The sequence below is a fragment of the Patagioenas fasciata genome, chromosome 19 (genome assembly GCF_037038585.1).
Source record: "Patagioenas fasciata isolate bPatFas1 chromosome 19, bPatFas1.hap1, whole genome shotgun sequence".
In the NCBI taxonomy this organism is placed as follows: Eukaryota; Metazoa; Chordata; class Aves; order Columbiformes; family Columbidae; genus Patagioenas; species Patagioenas fasciata.
In genome coordinates this window covers 7763200-7788854 of record NC_092538.1, presented here as the reverse complement: position 1 = coordinate 7788854, position 25655 = coordinate 7763200, and positions in this window count along the sequence as shown.

Genomic DNA, 25655 nt, shown 5'->3' with positions numbered 1-25655 from the left:
ACAGGCAAAATAAGAAACCACAGTGGTTTGGTATGTAATCATCGTCACAGAGAGAAACTACTTCAAAACTAGCAAAGGCAAATCTCACTGTGTCGCTGCACAGGTGATTCATGCAGGTAAAGTCTGGCATATTTGAAACGCGTCCCAGCAATCGTGTCCATGTGCAGCGGATCTTGTCATTCCTGGAAGTACCAGATTCCTGGCACGAGTGGTGTGTGAGGTGAGGACACGTTTCTCCTGGGGACGTCCCAGTGAGGGCAGCGCTGCCTCGGGCTCTCACTAGTGCTGGCTGGAGCAGGTTTCCAGGACTGTCCATCTCTCATCCTTCTGGATTTCAGGGGCTGGACTGGGCACACAGTCCACACATGTGTATGCGCGTGCAACGATCTGTTCAGTCTCTACTCAATTATGTCTTCTGTCCATTGGCGATACTCCTAAGGTCTTGGAGATCATTTAATTACTTACACTGTATCATTTCATATACATTCATTTCAGGAGTCCCAGCTATGAAAATACCATTCTCTTTTTCACCAAGACAGGAACAAAGCTGCCCATGTAAGAAGTCATTTTTAGAAGCCTTCCTTTAAATTTATCTTTTTTTTTGCTTCAACAGTGTTGAGAGAATACAATGAGGTTCAGTTCAGGTAAGAAACAAGAGGAGCTGTGCAAAGACCAGGTCTGGAAATGACGGCTAACGCGGTGCTGTCGGGGGAGCAGACACCAATACAAGGAGTGTGCACAACCTCCCTATCTGGGTAATAACACCTGTGGTCAGGGGCCTGTGATTCCATCCTTGAGCTGGGTGACAAGCAGCTAGGCTGGGTTAAAAAAATATCAGATTTATCTGCATTGGCAATATCCAGTTGAAAAAGCCAAAGCAGAAAGCAATATTCCCTTCCACTCCAAGTCTGAACTACTTTAGTGTGACATTTTTCAGAGGGACCACTCTAATTTCTCAGCACACAGGGCTCATTCTCTTTTCACATGGACTCCCGTTATATACAACCATACTCAAAAGGGTAAAACTATCCCACTTTTCATCTGGGGTTGAACAAAGCATTTCCTTTAGTCCCAGATGAAATCATTGCCAATTTCTCCATCCACTAAAAATTCAAAACTACAAAAGAAAACTACCCACCCTGGCTTGGTCCGAAATGAATTCATTTCCCGGCTTGTTTGGGAATGGCAGGTGTTAGAGCCAGATTGCAATGCAGGTAGTAAATGAGCTCATCAAACTTTAGTTGGCAAAAATTCCTCCCTGGACTAAATGAATCCAACCTTGACGCCTTTTATAGTCGGCTGAGAGCAGGGGCAACCAGGAGAACAAGAGCTCTGCGCAGGGAGCCTTGGCTGCGAGCTGCAAGACTTGAACCTGGGATTTCTGGTTGCACCAGAGATCCCCAATGGCAGGAGAATTCCTTCCCCCTTCAAGATTTTTGAGGACAGGGCTCAATTCACAGGAATGCCAAACCCCCCCAATAAAGCATGTGTGCACCAGACTTTCGCTCAGATCCTGGGCTCATTACCGAGAAACACAAGTGGCACCTCTTAACTGCTGCGTGTCCCAAACGGCTCCGCTTCTCTTTATTAGCCCTTTCTGCAAGAAGAGGGAGGAATACACACAAGGTACAGTACACAGATATGCCTGACTGACCTTGGTATTCAACACGATCTCAGCTTGTCTGTCTAATGAGTCAACTGCATAATCGGGGCTGTCTCAGGGAGATGCTAGTAAGCCCCAGATATGTGAAGTGTCACCAGCCCTTGGAAGGTCCCTGGCACAGGAGGGGAGAGGTTGCACTTGTGTTGGAGGCTGAGGGATGCGCCTGGGAGAGAAGGAGAAGGATGAGGTAGGAGGCAGAAAACAGAATTTGGGCTGTCTCTGCTCTGTGCCATGCACCCACTTCCTGCGGGCCCAGAGACTGCTGTTTAAGGATGGATCCACCTCCCCACCCAACCCCCCACACCTGGGCTACCTCTGCAGCTAAAGCAGAGATGCTTGCAGCGGACATTCGCTGTACATGGAGGGGGTGACAAAACCTCTGGAGAGAGTGCTTCTGCCTCTCCACTGCCTGCAGAGGAAATCCAGGGGGCTACCTGAGATTGGACAGTCGGATGGTTAAAGAAAAGGCACTTCCAGCTAAACCCTTCCATACAGCAGCCTTGAGTAGGAAAATCTCTTAAGAACAGGTGTCTGTGTCTCCCAGCCGCTGTTCTCTCCTCTGTATTGTGTGGTACTGGGATGAACACACAGAAATTCTGCCGCAGGGAAAGGCCAAATAACCAAAAAGCAGACAGAAGCAGTAAGAAGGTTTTGCAGTGCCATGGGACACCTCAAAACAATCCTGCCCTATGTGGGGTCACTGTTCTTCCCCTGCAGCCACACACAAGCCCTGGATTCGGGAAACTTTGGCTCTGCCCTCCCAAGCAGGAGCTGCCGTCCCACCAGACGTGTGCAGGGAAATGTGTGTGTCTGTGGCTGTGCTGCTGCGAGGACGGGAACGCTGCAAACCCCGCGACATCTGCGTGTTACCACAGTACCACCAGCAATACCTGCCCCTTGCGTCTTTGTTCTGACTGATGAAAGGACTCTGGAACTTGTGCATGATGCGATTTATTTGCCTTTTTTGCAAATACACACCCCTTTCCTCCTCCCTCACTCACTCCTTTCCTGAGATAATATTGACACCGATACTCATAAAGGAGAATATTAAAATAACCTTTTCCATTACATCCTAATTTAACTACTTTTCTGTGTTGCACGACACACCTGGCTGTCTTTGTCTCTTTGTAATGTGCTCCTTCATTCCTTCCTTGAGAGCCCCTCTATTCCATCAAATTCCTCCTCCTTGCAAACTAAGCTGCAGATTACTTTTTCATAAGATGCAATTTCACCCAGATCTCATTACTTACTCTCTTAATGTATTTCCTGTATTTGTTTCATCTACAATTTCTCTTGTGCTCTGTTCTGATAAAATAGTCAGTTGAGGTGCTGGGGAAAGTACATTGCTGGAGTGCATTAACTAAAACTCTTCTTATTCCCCATTCGATACGCATTTTCTGTGCCTTCGGCCTGCTGGGCAGAATTAGACCCAGTACGTGTACAGTGCAGAAAGGACACTAGAATGCAGCCCTCTTGATTTATTAGCATCTGTCTGATAGTGGCATTTAAGCTGGCCAGGAACCAGGAGCAACAGGAGGGTGGGCAAAGAAACTCACTGAAAATACTGGGTTTGCAAGCTGACCTCAAGATGCTGAAGTTCCATGAGGATTCTATAATGCTGCACAGAGGTGGAGTTCACTGTGGACACCCTCTCTTGGGGTACAGTCTCCCCCCAGAAGAAGCCATTCCGACACTGTTCAGAAAATGAGCTATTTTCTAGAAAAAAAAGTCACCAAAAGTTTTTGATGAATGATTCTGATCAATCAGGAACTGCAGAGGAGCAACGTCTGCACTGGCCAGAGTTACAGCAATGGACCAAATCCACCAACCCATCCTTACCCTGATACAAACCTCTCCCCACATGGTCCCACTGCGGTGAGAACTGAACAACAGTGTAAAAAGGAAGAAGAAAAAAGGCATCTGTGACACCAGGGAGACAGATAAGATGGGAAAGCGCTTCTGAAGTCCAAGTGGGAGCCAGAGGCAGGACAAGGACCAGTGTCTACCTGTGTGAATCCCTCAAACGCCATCCTGATGGACTTGGATAATTCAAACCTTGTTGGGTTTGTGTGGGAGTCGCTGTCGAGCTCCTGTTCCCAGAGTGTATTCAAACCCAGTGCTGGTTTGTCCCCTTCCCTTCATCTTCCCAGCGGTGCTGGTGACAGTGGAGGGGACACGGCACCTCTGTCACGAGATCACGAGCTGACAGGACCATAACAGCACAGCCTGTTCTCAGAAAAGAGCTATTTGCCTTAAGAGGCTTAAAGTGCAAGTTTGGGGTCTGAACTCAAGCCAAAAGTTAAAAAAAGAAGAGAAAACCCTGTAATTACTGGCAATATTTTCCCTCCGCAGAAGATTAACAGGTCAGGAGAAGAATTTAAGTCTCCTTCTTTCCCGAATTCCAATTTAATAGCAAATAATCCTGTTCCTGAATGCAAAGAAAATATATTACCCTGGAGAATTCTGGTGAAGTTCAAAGGAGGTCAGACAACAAAAAGGTCAAAAATTAAACAGATGGCATTCTCTGATGGTGTATACAGAAAAAAAGCGATCTGCCTTCCTTTTCCATACCTACACTCCTTCCCTGCCATTAAATACCACACATATACCCCTTCTTGTTTGTTCTGTGGCTAAAATAAGAGTCTGAAGCTGCTAACACTCCCCATCCTGCAGTGATGCTCAGGCAAGCACACCATTTTTAATGTGTCTGGAGGGAGGAATTTATTAAAGAGGCACTGCTTTAAAAATATGCAAATGTTCCCAGTAACTACACAGGCCCATGAGGAAGCCAGATGAAATGTCATCCCTCCCTTCTCCCTTCCCCATTTTTATGCACTGAGATGGTTTATGGTTCCTCCTGTTTTATACTGTAACTGGGAGCATGGCAGATATTTAATCTGTTTGGAAATAATTGCAGCAATAATGATTATTTTATTGGGTTTAACTACGTTCTAAAAAAAAGGAGACGCTGCATCAATGACACGCCAAGAAAGGGAGAAGGAGAAAAGATGCTCTGAGCGTGCGCGCGATGTTTTATACCCACTATTTGCACACATGCAGGTGGGGGGACGCCTGCGTGACGCACGTGGACAGGACGGAGCACGTGAAAGCACGTCTGGGTCAGCATGTAACACGCAGTGTGTGCCCCAACACTCCAAACCAGACTGTATCTCTGAAATTAATTGCTTATCCTGAGTTTTTAAGAAGTTATCTCTTTCAGAGTGCAACAGGACAGGCGAGGCACAGGGAGAGGAAATACCATTAATTTTCTGCTTCTCCAGATTTCCTCTTTGAAGCTGCTGTTACACAGCCTGGGGGCAGCTAAAAGCCACAGTGAGATGGACTCTGTGGTCTTAATCCCACAGAAAACACATCTCTCAAGTTCTTTTTATATCTTTCCAACCTTCCCAAATCCTGCCTAATACCATGCTTCGAAGAGCTTGCTTTTTCACGTTTCCCCTGATTTCCACATCCTCCCTGTTACCCCCTCCCTCTTGGCTCCTGCAGCAGAAGAAGTGAACACCAGCACAGCCAAGCAGCATTATCAACACGGTGCAAATAAAATGTTGGGAAGAAAAATGACATGATAATTCAATCCAAACAGTCCCTTCCAGGGAGGAGAATCTCTCTCCGTCCCCAAATCCAGAGCACAGTGTGACACAACATCCATGAATAAGACATCAGAGGTTTTCTGTGACCACTGCAAACACTGCAACACTTGCCTGGGCTTCGCCAACACGCATTAACCAGAATTTGTTGCTCAATGTCATCTCCTTTCATCTCAATTAACTTCTCTTTTTTTTTTTTCTCCCTCCTGACTACTCAATTAAAAGTGTGACCAAAAGTTAATTACTCTAATTCAATTTAGCTACAATTCCTGTGGGGGAATGGAGAAGAGAGGAGGGGTGAGGAGCTGGAGAAGGGAGCAAAGGCAGAAAAGCTGAAGCCTCCTGAAGAATCGGGTCTTGTGAGCTTAGCTCTGCTCACAAGTGTGATCCCAAACCGGGCTCCCATGGGAGCAGCAGGAAGGTCTAAGAACAAGAGATGACAAGCAGGACAATGATGATGGATGGATGGATGGATGGATGGATGGATGGATGGACGGACAGGTAGCTCTGCAGACAGGCTGTGCATGGGGATGGAGAAACAGAGAAATTTGGAGTAAGAGGTGAAGCGCAAGACTGACTTTCCTGGCGAGCTGTCCAAATGGATTCCGCTAATTAACTTCTTTCTCACAACATCCTGGCAGGGTTGCAGACTGATTAGAAACCCCCTCTCTTATGCTGGGAAGCTATCGTGATGTGGGCACTCGTGGCCGCAGCCCTCGGATCGGGGACATATGGCAGCTGAAGGTGCCAGACGAAGCAGCGTGGCACGTCGGCAAATGTCGTCAGCTGGGAAGGAGCAGCGCGGCTCAGTCGCGAGCCCTCACCAGGCTGCTTCCCTCCTCACCTGCACATAGAAGAGACTTGAGTGCAAAGCAGAGGCCCTTCTAGGCAGCAGAGCTGGGCCAGCTTAAGGCAGGGTGGAAATCAGGACACCAGACTCCCAGCTCTGTTAAAAGTTACTCCCCACTCCCTGTAAGTCTTGAAAATAAATAGAAAAATGTATAATCAGCAAACTTACCTACCTCTAGTCAGTGCTGGCCACAACCATTAGTAAATAGACTGAGCAATAGTCCCATCTAACGCTGACCTGCAAGAACCCCTTGACAATCACAATTTCCCCTGCTGAGAATTGCCCATTTCTTCCTATTCTCTCCAACAGCATTAATCTATCACAGGGATTTTAACTTGCACCCCCTGGTCACCATCATGCCTTGATAGCTCTCTGTCAGGGTCTTTATCAAAAAAGGCTTTTGAAATTCAAAAGGAGGAGTGTGTGTATATATACTCTCTCATTCCCTTTTATCCACTGGTCTCTTAACTCATCCAAAAGATTTAAGCAGGTTGGAGAAACACAATTTTCTTCTGCAGAAGCCATGCTGTCTGTCCCTTATCCTATAGAAAAGCCTAAATATAGACTCTGAAAGTCCCCGCAGCTGGGAATGTGAATGCAGCCATCCTGCTTTGAAGCTGCCTGAGACTCGTGCAGTTCCCAGATGAAGGGCTAGCCGGCTCTGTCAAAGGAAAGACTCAGGTCTTTCAAAGATGCTTGGAAATACCAAGAAAGATGTCAGTGGTCCACAGATTCTCTTTTTCCTCCTACTTTTCTTAGATTTTCTTTAGCCTCTTTAGCTCCTTGTCTCTGGCAGCTTGTGCTGAGGAGGAGTGAGGCAGTTCTACTGACTACACCCATCTGGGAAGGAAAAGAGCCTGATGTCAAATGGGAAATAACTAAAATATCATAGAAGTGGGAGTCCTCAAGCAGTCAGCGCCAGGCCTGGGGACACAGCCCAAGAGCAGGAGGCTGCGCTGTCACCCGTAGGTCCCAAGCCCAGGTTTTTGCCCAGCTGAGGCCACGTTTCAACCTGTGGAGAGAACAAAGCACCAGCATCAGCCACCCTCCCTGCACGGAGCGATGCTGTGCAGCACCCACGTGTCCAGCAGCTCCCTGGCAGCCCTCCTGAAGGAGTCTGGCCAACTCAGTTCTCCGCAGGCTGACTCTGCTCCCTCCCCAGGATCACTCTGAGCCACTGTCACACATCAGGCCCGCCTGAGCAGCCCAGTGGGTCAGCGCGTGGGCTCCTTTCTTGCTGCCCACTCACTGTTTCAGCTTCCCTGCACTTCACTTTCCTCTCTGATTAAGGCAGGTTATCAGGATCTGCCTTGCTGCCGGGGAATAGCTAACAACGATAGTTATTATTGGACCCTCTGATCAGTCAGAGACACATTTGCCAGAACAGCGTACCTGAATTAAACCTCCTTCTCCACCCAGAGCTCTGATGTCTCCAGGATCTGCTATCCATTTTCTTAATGCAACCGCCTGACACTTAAATCCATGCCTGTGTCTATTAGGGAAATGCATGTGTTATGAGCACCATGAATTCAGGCAGCCCTGTTAAATCTATTTGATATATTCACTTCGACCCTAACCCCTCCTTCCCCCAAAAGTTACCTATCGGGCAGGCACTAGAGCTGTCAGGTCGTGAAGGATAACAACATTACGGGACTAACGGAGAGCAAACCATCGGGGAGAACAGGTTGGCTTCACGCTGCCTGCATTAGGCACAGGGCAGTTCTGGGAAAACAGCATTTCTGCATCAAGTGCGGGGGAAGCTTTTGAGACATCAGGCTCCACACGCTGATCTGGAAGCACTTTGGAGATGTTCGCTAATGGACATTATTGCCCTGAGGGGAAATGGGAAGGCAAGGGAGGTAACAGTGTACATTTGCTGCTGAATTTAAGGCACTGAAGAGAGTCCCATGTTGGTTTTGACTGAGCCAGACCCGAAGCGGAGTCGCCGCGTTGGCAGAGCTGAGGAGCCTGCCCAGGGCACAGGGGACCTCAGTCCACAACTGGAGATGTCATCTGCACTATGGATCTGCTGCAGGGAACTTCAGGTCTTTCAGCTCAGTCTCTGTGTTCCAGGTCCTCACTTGATCTCAGGCTGCAGATGGACCATGGAAAGGTTCCAACACACACAGGCCAGTCTCAGCTTCAAACTGCTCTCCAGTGAAACCTCTCATGCTGTCTGATGGTTGCGAGGAGACAGACTTCAGCAGTTCGCCATTTATTGTTGAAGAGCAAGGTGAGATGGTGCAAACAGCCCTGCCCAGAGCACCCGTGCATGTCCAGATAAGTGGGTGGAGGAGACAGGGAGGTCTATGCAGAGGGGGATGTCCTTAATTGGGGAGCATCCACGTAATGCCTACAGGAGCATGGTCTTCTAGGAACCATCTACAGACTCTCTGGGCTCTGCTGACAAATGCTTCTCCTGTTTTAGGACCTAAATGAACGTTCCAGATCTTCACCAAATTGTATCATGACTCAGAGGTGGCTGAAATTCCCTCAGGCCCTGGCTGGAATGGACCAAGATGCAGCAATTTCCACACAAGTCACGCAGCCTCGTCTTGAGCATGTAGGCTTCCCTCCCACTCCAAACTGCTACTAGGACTGGGATTTTTGTTGTTTATTTTTTTCTTCTTCTTCTTCTAACCTTTCTTTGAGCTCTCGCTTGCCTCCTCAGCACCTAGTGTAATTGCTTGCAGTCTCTGAGGATCCTGGTGAGGATTTATGTAACACACCAGGCAGCAATTTGAAAGGTTGCTCTCGGATATAAGAACTTAATGCTACACCAGCCTTGGGGAAGATGAGCTGAAATCCTTGGGAGGGCTGTGTGGTGTTTGCTGCATGCTGTGAAAGCGAAAGGCTCTGGGGCAGCGCAGGCACCTCTGAACCTCCCCACTCCGCATACGGTGAAAGGAGGGGAGAGAAGAGGTGTCTTTAGGCGAGTCATTCGCTTCTTCCATGTCTCATTATGCTGTGTCTTTATGTGGAGGGGGAGTCAGAGGCAGCCAGCAAACACTCTCAGCATCGCTGAGCAGTTTGGGGAGGGGGCTAGAAACAGGGAGCGTGGTTATTTTTCCAGCAGTGTGGTTGTACTGGGGTTTCCTTCCCTCCTCTGCATATCTGGTTGTATCTGGGCCAGTCTCTCGAGATACTTCTGTTGTGTTCAAGATCACCACCTGAGAAGGGCATCAGGGCTTTGGTGCTACTGATTATTTAGGGGACAGATTCAGGCCAGGATGGGAGAGGGAGTACTCTTAGGAGGATGAGGAGAGAAATGATGCTTTCATAAGGTTCTTGAGCCCCATGGCCCTGCAGCAGCACTCGAGTGGCCTGGTTTGAGGGGGACATTCCCCTGGTTTGACAGCACAGGCTGTGCTGGCAGGTGGTGAAAGCTCAGCTCTGTGCACCAGCACCCAGAAGAAACCACCCCAGTTTACAGGGGGTTTTTCCCCTTGAAAAATCATATTTGCCTTAATTTATTTTCTAGTCAGGTTGCTGATGGAAATAACACTGGAGCAATCAAACTCTTTCAGCGTGTGAGTCTGTCCATCTGTCAGTCTGTCTGCTCTCCCACCCTTCAAGCTTTTGAGCTGATTTCAAGTGCATTCAACACAGAATTGGAGACCTTAAAACTCGGAGGCGCCAATGAGCGAGGAGATGCAGCTGAGCAGAGTGTTGTCTTCTCTGATCGAGTCATTAGGGAATCGGCATGGGATAGAGATGCAGGAAACTGGATACATCATTCAAAGGAACAATTTGTTCACTTACAACTTGATGGCTTTGTAAGCTTCTTTTTTCCCGTAATGAAACGGAAGCAAAAGAGCCTTTAAAAAGTTATGCAACCTGCAAACTAGTATTAAGAGTAGAACAAGATCTGCCTCCCTTGGGCTTGCCTCCCTGGCTTTGCTTTGCTGGTCCTGCAAGGAAGATGAGCTGCCCCTCGGCTTTACAGTGCTGCTTCCCACATCCCGACATTTATATGAGTTACAGCAAGACCAAACCCTCCTGAACTGTCCTGCTCCTGCTCCCCCCAAGCCCTGTCACACCTTGCTATTGCCATAGCTCCAGGACTCGCTTTTCTTCTTCGGAGTCTTTAAACTCCCGCCTCCCCACCAGCAGCGCCAACAGACACAGCCTGCCTGGGAATTACCAGCACTAATTTATCATTTGCAGCCTCAAATAAGCATGCTGACACTTTCCTTTCTCGTTCTTCTTGTATCTATTAAAGAAACAGGGTGGGGAACGACTAACAACAACAACAACTGAAAAACCCTGAGTAAATTAACATTACAGCTGCGGTTTTACACGCACAAAAGTCAGGAAGTTCAAAGTTATGGTTCCCCCTCCAGCTGTAATTCTGGCACACTGCACATATATATTAAGACATTAAAGTTAGCCCCATAAACAGTAATACAAAATACTACACGCACACAAGGGGGCCAATCTACGATGGCCAGGGGAGCCATAATTCTAGCTACCCTGACTCCTGTGCGTGCATTTCTCCCTCAAAAAAGGAATAAGTCAGCTCTCATTCACTTGTAATTCAAAGCTCAGGATGCTGATAGGGAGGAGAAAAGAGAGATTGTTCTGTCTGCTTCTTCCTCCTCTTTTTCTTTTTTATTTTCTGTTGCACGGGCTGTTGTCTAGCTGCCTGCGATCAATGCGCTCCCTCTATCTGACTTTGATATATCGGCAGAGATCTCAGATTTCTATTCCCGTCCTCTCTCACTTTGTAACCGATCCAGCTCCCCAGCAAGGCACACACGTGCAATAGATAAGGGATAGCTTTTGATTGAATTTACTTAATTTATATGGATGATGGGACACAAGAGGAATATTAAAATACAAATTAGCAGCTTCATACTTCACATGCATTGAAATCTCCTCAGCAGATAAGGAGCTGCTGGTAAGTTATCTGCTGAAGGTCTCTCCCCAGCCACACCTATTCCCTTTTTCCCCCTGGGATCCTCAAATAAACACTAAGAAAGTTGATAACTGGAGAGTCACAGTTTAAGTCCTTAAAGGGACAATAACTCAGGCCAACATTTTTAAACAACTCAGCTGCTGCGGGGGAGCTGTACCGAGAAGGCACAAAGGGTTTTTCAGCTCCATGCAGAGCAGGATGCAGAGACATCTCCATCACCATTTCCATGGGAAATGGGCAAACTCGTATCAACACTTGGGATCTCTGCCCCCCTCGCCGGGAGGTGAGCCAAGAGGCTCCGTTTGTGACATGTGTGAGACTCTGGACACCGCAGGGCACAGCAGCAGCACCTCCCTGGGCACAGGCACGGGCCTCAGGTGTGTTCCTGCCGCCAGCTTTGATGTCAGGGCAGAGGATCCCACCTGCAAGTTCAGGGATTCTGCCGGGATGACGCCACTGGGGTACCCGTCTACCTGTTTACGATCCAGCCTGCGACCACACAGCGTCTGATATTGTCAGCAATTTGGCAATACTAACATGACACATCCCTTCTCATTCTCACAGAACCACGTCAGTAGAGCCATGTTTTTGATCAGCCCTGAGAACCTCACCCCATGCCCAGGTCATCCATAGGAGCATCCTCCAGCAGACCCAAGTGACCCAGAGGCCTTCCTTTGACTGGATTAGATAAGATCCCCAGTTTGGGTGGAGTATTTCATTTTGCCACACCTGGTCTGATCACAAGCCAGATGTAAGAAATCAGATAACCGTCTGATTTGTAATCTTTAACACTCTGCTCATCCTTGGAAGTTGTAGATGAAGGGATGGGGAGGAGGCAGAACAAAAAGACTGGTCATGGGGCACTGGGGGAGGGATGAGATGGGTCTCCACGTACATATTTTCTTCCTTGTTGCCCCATGGAGCACAAAGATGCACAGGGCAAGCCTGAAGAAGCTCCTGTAATGTTAAATTGTTCTTCCAATGGAGATCAGTATCTGGATTTGAACAAGAAATCTGCCAACAGACCTAACTTTGAAGTGGTTGGTAGGAAATGCCTACAGGTAAATTAAACCAACAAATAAAGTCAACCTGGAGGTCAAACTGACACTGTATGCTTGAACTAAGTTCAAAAGAGCCCCGTTGCTTCTCAGTCCAGGGTCTTTATCTCTGGTAGTAGCCAAAGTAAGATAGAAAGAAAAGAATATTCTCTGGTGGGATTCTCAGGAAGGAAGGTATATTTGCAAGTTACGCCAATGAGTATTTGAATTCTGTAGCCCAAGCCCAAGCCCAAGCTCAAGCGGCCGCTCCTCCTCGGGAGGCTCCTGAAGTGATTATCTTCACTCAGCTGAAGGCATCGGTAACACAAGAACCTGATCCGCCTCACAGGAGATTAGATACAACCTCAGCCTTGCCTGAGTTGGTGACGTGAAAGGTAGATGATATTCCCTGTAAGTGACAGATGCCTGCGAACAGGGAATATCCCTCACTGCCCAGCTCTGCAGCTCGCGGGGCCCTAATGCCCAGAGCAGGGAAAAGGAGTCGGAGTGGAGACACATTCCTGTATTGGTGGGTATCTGTGGGCGAGGGGGCTGCTCTGAACGTTCTCTCCACACACAGGCTGGTGAAGCTGGCTGAGAAATGTGGAGCAGCACAGAGATCACATCGACCGAGAAGGATGAGATGCAGCCATCGGTGATGCTGCCGTACCTTCTTCTCTGTGCTGGCCCAGGGAGATCCTCCAGCACTCAAACGGGTCAGACCCTCTCCTTGATGAGAAGAACTAAGGGACATTTCTGCAACAGTATTCTGCTTTCCTTGATTTCCCACCGGAGACCTGAAAAGCTTGGACAAAACAGAGAAAAAGACTTCCCTCGCCTTCCAGGCAGGCACTTACCTACCTCCCACTGCCACCAAGTACATCTGGGGTGTTTCAATGGAGAATCTATGTAGTTTCAGAGGGCACTGACACTTCTAATGCTGTTTTGGAGCAGAAGGATCCAAAAAAGAGCTTTACTCCAGTCTGCTTGGCACTAGTGGGGAACAAATAACCCATGACTTTCAACCAGCCTCCCAACTTTCATGAGTAACTGCTTTGCAGTGTCACGAAATAGCTGGATAACCAGGATGCTCTTTCTCCATTAAAGAACAGTCTGATCCTCTGGCTTTTCTTCCCATTAGAAAGTAAAATGACCCAGAGTGACAAAATTATGCTGTCAAAACCAAGACAGTGATTTTGGAAATCGATAATACCCCAAGGTGTTATTGTGAGTTAACAGCTCTCTTAGGCCCAAAGCGCAAAGCTGGTATTAATGCTGTTCTTGCCACCTTTCCCACCAACATCCCCACTGCTGCCGTTACTCGAGAAAATCTCTGACGTGGAATTCTACTTAAAGCAGTGAAAAGGATGGATTTTTCAGTTCAGTGACTAAACCAAAAATAATCGAGAGAGATGAAAAAAAGAAAGAAAAGAAATGGGCAAACCAAAATACTAGCTTCTTTGTTTGGGGTGATTTGTTGCTGACTCCCATTCCTTTATTTGTATTTGTTTGTTAAAAGCAGCATTGGAGGAAAATTGTTACTTCAGAACGAAACATCAGATTTGTGTAACGCTGACCCAAGCTGTTCAGCTCTGCCTCACTTTCCCATCCCTCTCTGCTCCTCAGCCAAAACAACTGCACTTGCTGAACTCAACCCAAACCAGGTCTGTCTGGCCCACAGCTGTGAAACTGCACTTTCCAGCCAGTTTTAAAAGAAAGCCCAAAAGTCATCAACTCCTGGCGTATGGGTGGTTTAAAGAGACACAAAACACCTGGTAGGTTTGTGCATGGAATGGGTACAAGCTGCTCTGAATACCCTTGCTTTTCTAGACTGCTGAGGGGGAGCTCAAAAAACAATATATACAGCTGGCACCACTGTGCCAGGAGACCGCAGGTAATTCAAGAGATGACGTTCGGCACTGGGAACCTATTAACCCCCTCTTCTGGGAATGGGCATTTAGCTGCTGGGAGAAGCAATGGGGTTTCTTTTCCCGAGCACTGAATATGGATGGACAGGGCAGAACTGGCGCGGGGGCTCCTGGGGGACTATTTTTCATGTGCAACATAAAAACAAGGTCCCGAGCAGCTGTTGTCAGTAAAGCTCCTGCTGCATTTTTACAGCAGTCAAACTGTCAGATCTGCCATCCTGTCCAAATCCTGTGTTGGGGTGATTAGCTGCTGCCGAAATCCTGCTTCAGAGCCTGACATCTCATTTACAGACTGCTGCCGTCTCCTAAGGAGGAGAGCAGGGGAGGCTGAGGACGTGTAAGGAGTCGCCCCACACTACCCCTGTGCTCCAGGCATGGAAAATGGCCAAGATAAAAGATTGTGAAAATGCAGAGGATATTTCCTCAATCACAGCAGATCAGCCGGGCAGGCAAACCCTTGATATAACATTCCCTGCAGGAAGGTCCAGGTGAAATTATGTATTAGTCTCATTTCCATCATTGTCTTGAATAAAAAAATATGTCCAAAAGGGCCTTTTCTCCTCCTCCTGTGACCAAGGCAACAATTGGAGAATATCTCCTGCCTTGGACTCCTTATTAGTTTAATTAGATGATTTTCTGCATGATTTATCCTGAACGCTGCAATTGCACAATCAAATCACAGATCAGTTGACAACTTCATTTAAAAAATTAGTGTTTAGCAGCTTTGCGGGCTCTAAAAGCTCTGAGGACATCTGTCAGCAGTGACCCCTTCTGATAATGACAAACAGTCCCAGCCTGTGTCCCCACCTCCTGTCCTGCCTGCAAGCTGGCATGCTGAAGAATCCCTGGAGACTGAAAAAAACCACCCCGGAGCCTCAGGGCATTCCCAGTTTGCATCTGCCTACGCTGCCTGCTGCTCGGCCTCCCTTCTCACATGTCAGTCCACAAACGTTAGCGAGTGTCGCAGGCCTGTCACAGAGAAAATAGATCCACTGCTCGGAGGGGGCTCAGCGTTTCAGAGGCACTTGCGTCAGGCCCCGTGTTTTTGCTAAATTCTGTGGGAGCTGACGCCTGATGCGAAGCTGCCCCCTGCACTACCCAGCATCAGCCAGGGCTGGGGCTCCTGGGGTCCCCTTTGAGCTCTGCTCATCCTGCTGAGGCGCATGGTGATGCAGGGATGGGTGCTGCTCCCGGCTTGAGCAGCAAGCTGAAGAACCCAAAGCCGAGCACAGAAGCTGTCAGCGGTGGATTTCCCAATTCACAGGAAGGCGTTGATCCTGCAAGCTGGGTTTGGATCAGCTCAGCATAGCAAGTCTTGAGTTTTCTTGTGCATAGCAGGCTGGCAGGAACCAGTTCCAGTAAGGGGGAGGGCAGCGGTACCCACATAACCACGATCCTTGCAGGCTTGGCTTTCTGAAGCAACAGAGAGCAGGTCCTGCACAGAGTGCTGGAAGAAGACAAGTAATTTAGCAATCCCTTCCAGGAGGTTCACGGAGGAGACATCATGTGCCTTCTGAGCAGGGAATGCACAAACTGTGTCCCTCTTCTAAAGAAACAGAAGCCCAAACTGGCCTCACCTCCTGGTTTTATTTTGTCTGTCAGTCCAAAGAGCCCTGGTCCATGTGGTGGAGGATCTGCAATGGGCAGACAGCTGATCCTTGGGCTGTCCCAAAACCAAAGGGCTTCCTCTGAATCCTCCACGTTCTGTGCTCACGGTCGGGATGAATCAAGGGTGTCTCTCCTGAGGACCCTGCCTGTCCAAGGGATACTGCCCGAGCACGGTGACACCGGGATGGCAACAGAGCATCCCGTGTCTCAGGGATCTCCAGAAACCGTGCCAACACCACCTGAATTCAGATCTTTTTAAGAAGCTCAGGAATCAGCCTCCATTCCAGACCTTCGGCAGCCTGAGCCACTGATTATAATGAGCTCTGTTAATTAGATTGTTTTAATTCAAAGGCCAGCAGGCTAAAAGAGATACGAATCAGGGGAACTTTTGTGAGGCATCTGCTGGGATTTCAGGGCAGTGTAATTCCTCCAGGCTGCCCACTGATGAGTCCTTTAGCAAATCTCTTCTCTCCCACCTCTCCCCAGAATGAGACTTTGGACAGGAAGGTCTCCAACCTGCCAGACAGAGCCCCCATTGCCTCTGTTCTCCAGCAGATGCCTCTGAGGGATGAAATTACAGCTGTTTCCAATCAAATGAACCTCCTTCTCTTGTTCCTTCTTCATATGTTTGCTTCAACTGTTATGCATGATTGAAAAAAACAACTCAGGGAAGGAGCTAATTAGAGGAACACAACAGAAACAGATTAACTGAGGTGGAACTGGGACAGAAGGTGGTGGATGATATAGGAGGGAATGGAAACCAGCCTTGAAAGGAGCAGCAAATACATGGAGATGGTCCATACAGGAGCAGGTGGTGGATGATGAGGAGAGCAGAGTGTATGGCTGGTGGCTCATTCGAGCTGGTCAGCATTGTTGGGAAGTTAAGAAATAGGGAATCACAAACTTGGGAAATGTAACTTCCTTTGGAGACCTGATTTAAAAAGAATACCAAAGAACCAGGATGGTATTTAAAAAAATAAAAAAGGGGAAAAAAGCTATTTTGAATTTTTGCAGCTAATGCCCCAGACAGCTGGATTTCTGCAGCAGGGGACAGGACCATGTCGGAGAGCTGGAGTGTAGCATCAGGGTTTAAAAAAGCCATGATACTGAGCAATGCCTTGGCGTGCAGGTTAGTGACATGTGGCTTGTGGCCAGGAATGATCAGCCATGAACTTCAAACCATCTTGAGATGTGCAGACAAAAGGGACTCCAGAAGAACAAGTCTCCTTGCAACGTTGCTATTTGGGACCTTGGACCGGTGTGCAGGAGAACAGGCAGCTGGGAGAAGAATAAGGAGTCTGAGATCTTTTGGGTGACTTTTTGGCCACACCGTGGTGTCCACAGTTCATGGGAACCATGGTGACTGAATTCTGCCAGAACCTGGCTCTGTATCTGGCACATCTAGAAATCCACCCCCTCCCGGCGTGGCTGGCTGGGAACAGGCAGGCAATGGCTTGTCACGCCAGCTCCCTCCTTTTCATGGCAACGTCTTCGTCTGTCTCCTGTGCTTCTCTTTATTACCAAAATCCCCCGAAGACACCATTGATGATGGAGAGCCATTGGAGAGGCAATTAGAAAGAAGTTAGAGTGAATTACATATGCAGGGTTTATTTTCTGTTTTCTGCTATAGCTGCTGCCAATTATTGTGCAATTAGGCTGCCTTCATTAGCAAATGAGATTAAAATTAACATCGTTAATTACTCGTTCTGTTAAACAGAGGAAAGCAGGCATTTAAAGGGAAGATGCAGAGAAGGTTGTTCCTGGAGCAGATGCAGTAACGTTCTCTGTTTGCAGCACTGTTTCTCCAAGGGCTGCATTGTGCTCTGGCCACACCACCCAAGATGCAGAATGCAAAGGCAGCAACTAAGAGAATGGAGAACCAAACACTGCAGGAGATCCTGTTTGAGACTAAGGAACCTGAAGATGCACAAGTCCACGGAACCTGATGAGATGCATCTGCAGGTCCTGAAGGAACTGGGGGATGAAATTGCTAAGCCACTATCCATCATATTTGAGAAGTCATGGTAGTCTGGTCCACTCACTGGAAAAGGGGAAACATAATCCCCAGCTTCTGTTTGTCATTTTTCACAGCGACTTGACATCTCTGACCCATTCACACAGTGATCAAAAATGAGTCCCCGTCTTTTCAGTAGGACTGCCGCCCAGTCAGCTCTGTATTTCTGCATCCTGCATGTGAACAGTTCATTATTCCTGCCTAGATGTAGAATCCAATACTTATCTCTATTAAATTGCATCTTATTTCTTCCAAACCATTTCTCCAATTTGTCAAAATAATTTTGAGAGAAACAGACAGATTGCTAAGGTGCCTCGGAAAACATGGAGTGTAGTAAGACAGCCTGAATTTCAGCTTGAACCTTGCCAGGTTGAATTTCTCCCTTGGATCTATGCCTATCTCAGCTTGCTCTACAACACCTAGTAGCAAATTGTGGCCCCTGTGAGGGACATTTTCACAAGGTGAGATACTGGCTGCCTCTTCATAGCATGCAGATGTGCCAACAATGTACAGAACACTGGGAAACACACTGCTGTGGTTGCAGAACCACTGATCAGGCTGCTCTCTCTGCATGCAAACCTGTCCATACTGCAGCCCTTGCACAGTGTTGCAACGTCCCTCTCCAGCTTGCTCAAAACCTACAAGCACTGCAAGCAAAAGGAAAGACTCCAAAACTAAAGCAAAGACTTAGGAAACAGCTGCTCCAATAGACTTCTGCTCCAATGGGATCTGTTGCATGGGTTATCTGCCAGCCTGACTGCTCATAGGTTCATTTCTTGGTGTACAACAGGTAGCAGCAGCACAGCTGTGGCTGAGAGCCTCTGTGATGTGGGTAAGACAAAGTGTCTTTTACTAGATCTGCTTTGGGGTACATAAATTTTTGCACTGGGAACAGGAATATCAGACTCCAGCTGAGGTCACTTTTTGTCTGTCCCCTTGCTCTAAAAATCCCAAGTACCCCTCTGCTGCACTGCTGGTTCATAACACACATTTAAAAAGGAGCAGCCTGTCTGGAACAGACACCACCATCTCCAAACTCTGACTAAGCACTCAAATGCTTACCTGTTGTGTTTGGACCTGCTGGCTGATCTAACAGAAGCTGTTTCCTCCTCTCTGAGTTTTCTCACGTGCACCTAAGAAGAGGCACCAGCTGTGAGCAGCATCGCCAGCAGCAGTGACCGTACAGCCCAAGCTGAGCACATACGGGCTGTGCATCTTGCTGGCCGCATTTGAATGCACCACATTTTTTGTCTTCCTGACACCCCTGTGAAGGTGGGAAGAGAAATTCTCCCATCTCTCAAGCTGGAAAACTTGGGCAGAAAGAGATTCACCAATCCATCCATGGTAAGTCATAAGCAGGAGGCCACTTGGGGAACTAATACTGTCTCTTAGTCAGGGGAGATTTTCAGTGTTGATGATCTGTGAAATGTTTGCCTTGAATTTCCTTTGGACCCGGCACAGAGCAGTATCTTATTCAAAAGCTGTATTTAAGAATGGCAATGAACTTTATTAGGTGTGTGCCGACAGCTTCACGGACACCTTATATAAGAAAAGCAATCGGATTCTGAGCAATACGATACCTTGTGCATAGCAACAAGCCAGCTGGCTCTGAAAACCATTTTCTCATGCAGACCTCATCAAAAAATGAAATGAGAAAATAAGTAGACAGGATTAGGCAGGGAATTCTCCTGTCCTTGTGCCCCAAGGGGAGTATATCCAAATTAATAGGCCTTTTCCACTGCTAATGACTTAGTGAAGATGTGGGAGACACAGGCCACATCATCAGCTGGTCTAAATCAGTGTGGACCTGGAGATACTGCAGGAACAACATCCAATTACATTCACTATAGCATACAGCCCATTTTAACGGGGAGCCCACCTGCTCATAGCACCGGGTCAAGCCAAAACCATCTCAGGGCCCCCCGGGCCCTGCCAGGCTCTGTGCTGGGAACTGTGCGTACAGACAGGGATGCTGGTCAAAGCCTCCAGTTCAAAAGCTGCACAGAGCTGTGTTGCTACTGGTAAAATCCTGAGCAGTGCCAAACCATCCAGTGTTGGGACCTCCTTGCTCCTCTCTTGGGTTCGGCAGCTTCTTGGAGAAAAGCTGAACCAAGACTGGCAGAGGAGGTGCAAAAGAGTGAGAGATGCACAAGGGAAAAACAAGTGGTGTGATGGGATCAGTGGGCTGGGAGGGACTGAGAGAAGGTGCAAAGAGACCCCAAGGTGTGCACATGGGAAAATATACAGATGTATGAGAGCAGGAGAGAAATATGAGAGAGAAACAAGTGATAGGAAGTTCTCACGTCAGGCTCCTCTGTGATATATCTACCTTCTTTCTCTAGAAAATTCATCAGGCATTTGTGCCTCCCTCTTCTCCCTGGCAACGTGCTCGAGCTTTGTCCAGGAGCGAAACAGTAATTCATGCCCATGTGTTCTCCTCTTCCAATAACCATGAAACAACACAGCATCCTCCCAGCCGGGCTCTGCTCTTTGGGGCTTCTGCACGGGGCTGACAGGGAGCAGTGTCCTGGGAATCTGCAGATATTCCTTGAGGAATTTGGAGGACAAACAGCAGAAACTCTGTGGTCACACCACAGGCTGGTGTGAGATCTGACCCGTGGGTGAGCAGCATAAATGCCACGCTGGGAACACGAGGGAAGAGGCTGCAGGAGCAGGGCATGCTCTCTAGTTAGCTTGGATAATTGACCAATAACTCAATCTAAAGGAAATTGAAACGGCCTGTTCCAACATTGCTTAATTTGATGGCGAACTGGCTACGGACAGAGATAAGAAATAAGGTCTGAAATCTTAAAAGAAGCCATTAGGAAAATACAGACGTGAAGACCAGGCAAAATAAAGCCAAATGCATGTTTGTGAGCTGATAAGATTGTGAACAGTTCATTCGGCAGCTGATAGCCAGAGGTATCAACAAGGTAGACAGATTAAATTCCTACGGGCATTAATTAAAAGAAGTCTGATGAGGAGAGAAATTAAGGCCCAAACACTGAGCAGAAATAACTGTTATGTTTCCTCTTTAGAGAATGTTTAGCTCCAAACAACTGCTGTGGGTGGAAAAAAAAGCTTGTGGATGTAAGGTGTGAGATGCAGATGGGAGATGTGGAAACACATCATGAAAGGATAAAGGCCACAAACCAGCTGAAACAAAAATAATATTGGGATAAAGCTGCAGGTGGTGAAACAGTAATGAAGAAAGGTGAGACAAACTGACCACTGTGGACAGCCTACAAAAATGTGAGTGTAGAAAATGCAGTGAAACCCCAAAGAGTTCAGTGGCTAGGGTATAAAGATTTCCAAGACAAAAGAGAGTTCAGCAAAGCGTCTCCTGGTGCTCAGCTCCTCTGTGGGAAGCACGGGAGGAAGGGAACAAGCACAGTGTGATTACAGCTGAAGCTGAAGAACAGGAATCTGCTGAGATGGGTCACACAGCTGGGGAGAACGGAGAAAAATCTCTCTTTATGAGTTCTCACCTGCCTATAGAATTGTCTGTAGAGAGCCAGTGTGTGCTCTGTGCAGAGCTGGACAGGCGGTGATGTCTGGGGCAGATGTCCCACGGACCTGATGACATCTCTAGGTCGTGCTACCCCATGACTACACAGTCAGAGAGGCCTGAGAGGAGGAATAACTCTGAGAGAGTTAGAATATGAACATATTAGGAGGAATAACCCCTGAGTTTGGGGATCAGCACATCCTGAGCACATCTGGTTCTCCCACAGATGCCAGGTAGAAGGAAGGATTTGGGTTAAATCATTTGCCCTTCTCCTACCCTTTGTCCTATTCATTTTCTTTCATACCAAATATTCTTAGTTGGTACATGCACAGAGTCAGGAGGTCTCTGGACCCCGCGCTGAATCAAACAGGGTTCACTGCACCTGAATGATTTGTGGCTGCCAAATTTCTTGTTCCACCTGCTGCAACGGCACAGGAGGGCAGTGATTTTGTCTCTGCTCCCCTGTGACATTAATGTGGGTGAGCACTTCTCCAACAGAGCACCAAGCTGCTGCGGTAGCGTGTTGATTCGCATTTAGCTGCAATCCCGTTTCCCCTGGAAGACACATCTAGCTGAAGCCAGACCGATTCCACCCACCACGACGCGACACAGCTGACGTCTTGTGGCAGTCCCTTGAGGACACGTCTCCAGAAAAAGAATAACACAGCTGCTCATCTCAGCTCCCAAACTTTGCTTTGCTTTATTTACATCATTTCTCCCCCAACACATTGACGGAACAGTGAATGCTTCATGGCAGGGAGGGGTGGTAGGGCAAAAGACTCACCAAACGCTCGAGAGTCTCTTTGTGGCGACGGCACCAAACCTGTGATCGCATTATAATGCAGCTGCAATGTGCTACCGATTAAACACCAACTTGGAAGTTCACATGAGTGAAATGTCAGCTCAGGGGTTGATTTCATTCACCTGACATTCCTGTTAATAACAATGCCTAATTAGAAAGGCTTTTAAGCATCCGTTACATTAATTTAACGTGAAAATCTCATGGAGCTTTATCGAAATTTTTTTCCCCCTGTAAAATTAACCCTGCAGGCTTGTTACACATGTTTTCATTAGGGACTGTGAGCAGTGGGGATATTTGATGAATTAGAATAAGCCCCTTAGTCTTTGAGTTTAACTTTGTAATTTTGTACTCCAAGTTCTTTTATGCCGACCAAGCCCTGATTTGACTCCCCCAGCCCCCGTCAGTTTTAATACATGCTGCAGACTCCTCACACTGTGGTTGAGGGCTAGAAATCCCAATTCACCGCTGCCAATTTCCACACAGTGCAGAACAAAAGCCTGTGTTCACAGCCTTTCATACCAGCTGGTGCTAAATTCTGGTCTGCAGACCTGCGCTGCTCCACAGGACTTTCCTTCCGCACTTCCAGCTGTCAAACCTCCTTTAAAGGAGCTGAAAAGCCACGATAGGGTTGCCCCAGTATTATTTGCCTTCCTAAGTGTGATAGATGCCACCTCAGCCAGGACAGAGGCTTCTACTGCTAAGGGCACCAAGTGCTGCAAGATCACCAGTTTTGCCAGGAGGGGAAGAACAGAGGCTGCTGGAGGTCGGAGGGTCCCCAGCCCCGGCCCCAGGGCCTCCACATTGCACCCACCGCTCCTGCTCCGGCCAGTCTCAAACTCACTGCAATTATGCACCATTTGGCCAAGTGCTCACGGGACCAGTTTAAAGCAAGTCCCCTTTGAAAGCTCTTTCACACCTTGAAAGCCTAAACCTTTGAAGAACGTCCTAGGCTATTTCTAGCAGTGGGATTCATTAAACTGTGTTATTATGTTAAAGTTTGGATCCCTGTTGAACCTCACAGCTTGTTAGAACACAGAATACGCTAGAATGATTTTAATGATGGATCCACTCAGGGATTTGAGAGGGAGAAGTTGGAGGAACAAGAACAAATACCTGACTGGCATAAATCTGTGGAGTTGTTTGACATCCAGTGGAAATCCGACATGAAGCCAACTCCCCTGTCACACAGACCGTGTTACTGAAATTGAACCTAAACGGCAAAAAATCGCGCTGTCACAGGGGTGGAGGAGAACCTTGTTCTCCAGCACGCCAACACCACAGGATCATTTCCCTTGTTATATTTTACATTGCTGCAGCTTCGCTAGATCTACAATTCCCAGCTGATTTCACCTCTCCCCATAGTAAACTATCCTATTGCCTAATGCAACAGATGTAAGAATATTTTCCTGACAACCACAGAGATTTCTCCTCTTATTAAGACTTTCCCTTGAGTCACTAAACATTAATATTACCCATCTGTGGTATTTATTCTATTTCAACACGCAGACGCTTATCACGTCCCTCCTAGTTGTCACATTGCCAAGCTGCACATAATTAGATTTTTTTAATCTTTTCTTGTTAATCAGTCCCTTTGAACTCCCCCTACCCGCAATAATTTTGTTGCTCTTTCTTGAACTTCCTAAGTTTGTCAATACCCATCTCATAACGAGGTGTGCAGCACCGAACGCATTATTACAGCTGACCCTTGTCCACATAGTGCCATCAGTCTTTCCCTGCACCCGTAGCACATCTAATCTTTTCCCCTCTACAATCCCCAGATCCCTTCTGCTCATCTGCTGGCTCTGAAGTTCTCTGAGGCTCTGCTGAAGCTGACGGAGATGTTTTCTGCCAGCTCAGTGCCCTGCTACCTCCCTCCTACCACTCATCATCCAGATCAAGTTATTAACTCAGAACCCAATTGGCAGAAAGAGGGATATACAAGGATAGGAAATGAAAGGCACGCAGAGACTTTGTATGCAAGTTTAGCTCCTCTGTACGCTATCGCATCGGCATTGCCTAAGAAACTAGTTCAGTTTGCTCCCTGCTGAGAATTTCTTTCTGGAAACCTGTCCTGCCTAATTTCCTAGACTTTCCAAAGCTACATCTTCTGCAAAACAAGCTCCTCAGCTCACCCCTCTCTCAAACTGCCCTCTATGAAAGAGCTTTTCCTTAATCCTTCCCAGGTCTCTGTCACTGCTGTCTGGGTTAACCTCTCTCTTGCTGTCACAGGGCGAGATCCACCTGCTGCTCCACACAGGAGCTTGGGCCAAGAACCATCAAACCTGATGTGAAACCTCTGTTTTGATTGAGACAGTGACTGAGATTTCAGCCGAATAAGTTCCGGCTGTGATTTCCTATTAGGAGGCTGTTGGCATCTGCTGAGAAAATTTTGATACACACACCCTCCTCTGCTTCTCCCTGAATTGGTCTGACAAAGGCCACCAGGACCAGAGCCCCTTCTTGCTAAGAGCAGAGGCTGTAAAAGGATTAGAAGTGGTCTAGAAATTCTGCTATTAGAATAGCTTTGGAGTCTAGAATTGGATACAAAGCACTGAAATGGGGGCTGGCTGGGTTTCCCTGTCATTTACATCCTTCTGATGATACCGTTTCTCATCCCCGCTGTGGATGCTCTATGTTGAGATTTCTTAGAGGCTGAATCTCCCCACCTGAGCTGACAACGTTTTATCTCAGCAGCTCAGCCAAGCAAGAGGACTCGGAGCAGGTGACAAAGGCTGAGATGTGCCTGCTAATTGCATGCATGCTGCTTTTCCATACAATCACAGGGCCTGCAAACTGACAGACTGAAAAAAGCTTAAACCTAAAAAAAAAAGAACTGACCCACAATTACCTAACAAGTCTTCAGTTATCTGGAAGGGGAAAGGAAGCCTATTTCTGAGGATTTCCCCCAAATGAGCAACGAAAAGAGGTATAAGGGTATATCAGAAAGAAAAGATGCCAAGAGATGAGACAGCAGGAAGAATCCAGAGGCTGAGCTTCCCATATGGGAGCCTCTGAGTTCAACTCCTGGCACAACCTGTTCCCCACCTGTAGAACAGGGATGCTGATACTACTGGGGAACAAGCCCAGCTCAGGTGGGAGGAGACAGCTCGGCAGAACATCCCGCTCGCTAAGGACAGGCGGCAGGAGGACACCCTTCCCCAGGGGCTCCCAAAGCCCCACAGCCAAGCCAGGCTGGCTTTGAGGGACACAAAAAGGCAATTCGGTGCCTGCTTGTCGAGGGCTGGATGTGCACAAGGCGAAGGATTAGTGCTGTGGGAAGCTCAGCAATGGGGCAGCAGTGAGGGGCTGCACAGGACGATCTGCTCTTGCTGGAATGGGGTAATGATAGCGCTGCTTCTTGTGTTTGTCAGCCAGCCCAGCGGCAGCCCTGGCCTGGGCTTTCTTAGGCCTGCCTTCTCCCAGCAGGCTGTGAAGGGATTTACATAATAACGTGCCTATTTTAACTTTGCTTCATTGACTCCTGACAAGATACAATATTTTTGATTAAACAGCTTCCTAGGAAGGAGCTGCTGCCTTAAACCACTTGCACTCTCTTTGACCCCACGCGATCTCGTTAGCGGTCCCATCAGACACCATCTGACAGCATCTTCAATGTGCCTTTTCCTTTTTCCTCCAAACAAACATTTCAGAGTAGGGCAGGGCCCTCCTTACACCACGGGACCCAACCCTGACCAGGGCATCCCACCACTGCCAGGGCA